Raw genomic sequence first — 3,521 nt, forward strand, 5'->3', positions numbered from 1 at the left:
GCCACATGGCATTGCATGATTCGTCTGCGTTTTTGACGGCGCCGTCCGTTGCCGTCAAACGAAAAAGACTGCCGACGGCTATACTATGCCGACGGCTGACGCTAGGCCGTCGGCATAGGCCCCTATGCCGACGGCTTTACTATGCCGACGGTCTGACAAGACTACGCTGACGGCATCTACGCCGACGGGTCTATGCCGACGGCAGCCGTAGGCATAGACCTATGTCGTGCCGACGGCTTGGGGGCCTATGCCGACGGCCCTCGGCCGTAGGCATAGACCGCGAGTCCGGTAGTGTATGCAAGTAAGTCACTAAAAATTAGGGTATACGATCTAATGTCCAGTTATGTGACTTGCAAAATAGTTTGTTGATAGAAGCTTGTGCTCATATTGCAGTTAGGCTTTCCTTTAGTTTTATACGGAAATTCAGTATTTTTTGCTCTTTTTTCATCTGAATAAAATCATCCGGTGGTGATATGTGCTTTAGTTCATGTTAGTGGGTGGCATTCGTAACTACAAACAGACGGGCATGAATTATCTAAGGGTCCGTTTGGTTTGGCTTGTAAGCTAACTTTTGCTTCGGAAAAGCATAATCTAGACCAAAGGTCGCCTGCTCAGAGTAGATTTTGAAAAGCTGGAGATTCATCTTAGTGCATTTTCCACAGCTTGGTAACACCAACCTCCATGGTTCCGAGAGCAACTTCTAACCAAAATTACCCACCTTGCCACTCACTTACAGATTCGATCCTACTCCCCGCAGCTCCCGCATCAAACATAACCATTTCCTCCTTTCCGCCATTGAACGAGCACGAGAAGGGGATAAGGTTTCACGCCACTAGCCCTCCGCCGCCGCGATGACCTTCCACGTGTGGAATCCTTTACGTAACACCAAAATAACAATTTTGTGCTCCGAGTATCAATGCGATCACCACATGATAATTTACTAGATAACATTTGTTTTATCTGGTTCTCTTTTCACTAGTAGAAAACAGGACATTTGTCCCGGTTTGTAAGGGCCTTTAGTCCCGGTTCTTGAACCGGGACTAAAGGGTCGTTACTAATGCCTCCACCCTTTAGTCCCGGTTCTAACATGAACCGGGACAGATGGGCCTCCACGTGGCCACTACGAGCAGCCCAGGCAAGGGGGCCTTTGGTCCCGGTTGGTGACATGAACGGGGACCAAAAGGCTTCCACGTGTCAGCAGCTGAGGTTTTTCTTTTTTAAAAAAAAAAGTGGCTGGTTTAGGGGTTTTGGGGGTTAATTTTAGGTTGTTATTAGCTAGCTAATAGAGAGAAGTGTCATCTCTTATATCTTCGTTCTTGGTTTACCAACGCTACTGCTATGTTCATTTCACCTGCTGATATATAATAACTCATGCATGCTCGCATCATACATCATCATCTATAATAACAAGTCCTACTAATCATGCATCATCATACAACTTCTACTCGTTATTAATAACAAGTCATACGATCATCATCCTCATAGTCATCGAACCCAACCCTACATAATTGTTCTTAGCACATGATCATCAGTATCAGGTAGGACCTAAACACCCTTAAGGTAAAATAGCATAAAACAATATAGACCCTGACTCTCCATTATGAAGAATAGAGATCATCCTGTCTCTAATTCTTGCGCTTCGCCTCCTTTTGCTTGCAAGAAGCTCCTTATGACTGTCCATACATTTTTTTCATTCTTTCATTGTCATGTCTCCGCTTCTTTTAGAAATCCGGTATGGACAGTTGAGATTCGTAGGACGACCTGGTTGTATGTTCAAAATATCAAGGCGACCATGCGTATACATCAGATGAGGCACACAATCATTCGGGATTATCTGTTGAAAAACATAGTAATAACTTCATAGTTAGCAATGATGTACTAGTTTTAGAAGTATTTAAAAAGATGCAGGGATGTCATAATAGTAAAAAATCTTACCAGGGTATCTCCATGGTAGTTATCGTAGTTCAACATGTGCACTAGTGGCACGTATTGACCATAATGTTGAGCAGTTCGATTGTAGACATTGTAATTCTCAAGATCAGTACAGAATGCGATCAGATGATTTTTCTCCTTATAAGTTAATTCGGAGCCATCGGTGTAGTGGGTTTTGTTTACCATTTTCCGCACATTCCTTGAAGAATGCATGAAAATAAGCTGTCAATGGAAACAAGCTGTCAACTATTTTGAAATAAACAATATAAATTACTTAATAACTATGTTAACCTCAATTGGGGGAAGAATTGGAGGTGTATCCACAAGGACACAAATGCCCATATTGTCTTGCTGGATTGTAGGATCACCAAGATCCATGGTGACAAGCATACCCTCATCAAAACCATACATCTTGCAAAGTGCTTCCCAATTTTTGCAACCAAAATGGGTTACACTCTCAGCATTGTATAACTTTACTTGAAAATCCACACCATGATGGGTCCTTAGGAGATTTTTTTTGGTTTCCATACTTTCATGGTCTTTAAAACTCATCCTCTTCAATAAGTAAAACCAAATCGTAAAATAAAGTAGTATTCAAATTAGCATGCATTCAATTATAACCAAAAATACATCATCTCTTGTGTCCGTGCATCGTCGAATACTCCTCGAATACTATCATACATATAGCATCGCTAATTAATACAGCTAGAACCGTAGCACCCGACGGGTATCGTCGCGGGCGGTGGACACCCAAAGATAAGGAACGATCACAGGATCATAGCTCCAGTGAGTTCCCTGAAGAACCTGCTAGGTATTGTCGAACCTGCCCTCCAACGCAACCATGTAGCGACGGACGTGCTCGTCCTCCTCGCTGACACGGTGACATACCACCTCCGCGGTGTCCGGAAGCCTCGCCACCGTCACTAGCCCACGCAACCGCCACCAAACAAGGATCGGGTCAACAACGGGCTGCCTCCTCACCAACCTACGTCCCTCAGAAGGTAGCACCTCCCAATACCAGCCCAGCGGAGCCTAGTCCCGAACATGCCCTTGATCAAGCAGGCCTCGACCGCCGAGTCGACGACGACGAGGATGCGGGTTAGGCATCGTCGACGTCGATGCGGGAACTACTTCTATATATATAGTTAAATAAAGTAGTTTTATTAATTAAATCAACTAGTTCAACTACTAAGCACTTACTATAAATAAATAAAGTAGTACTTACTAAAAATAAACTACTTCTATATATAGTAAAATAAATTGGTTTATTAAATCAACTAGCTAGTTCAACTATATATGAAGCACTTACTATAAATAAAATAAAGTAGTACTTACTAAAAATAAACTAGTTTAACTATAGTCCTTTTTCCTCTATTTTAAATATGAACATATTCATAAATGACTTTGATCATGCACAATTTTCCTATACATACACAATATGAACATATACATACATTGAAAAAGAAAATTCTATGAACAAAAAAATCATTAAAATTCTATAAACAAAATTACAACAGGAAAAAGTCATAAAAATTTTATGAACAGAAAAAAAAATCATAAAAATTTGATATATTCGATCTTTGCATATA

This window comes from Triticum dicoccoides, chromosome 5B, assembly GCF_002162155.2.
Source record: "Triticum dicoccoides isolate Atlit2015 ecotype Zavitan chromosome 5B, WEW_v2.0, whole genome shotgun sequence".
NCBI classification, from domain to species: domain Eukaryota; kingdom Viridiplantae; phylum Streptophyta; class Magnoliopsida; order Poales; family Poaceae; genus Triticum; species Triticum dicoccoides.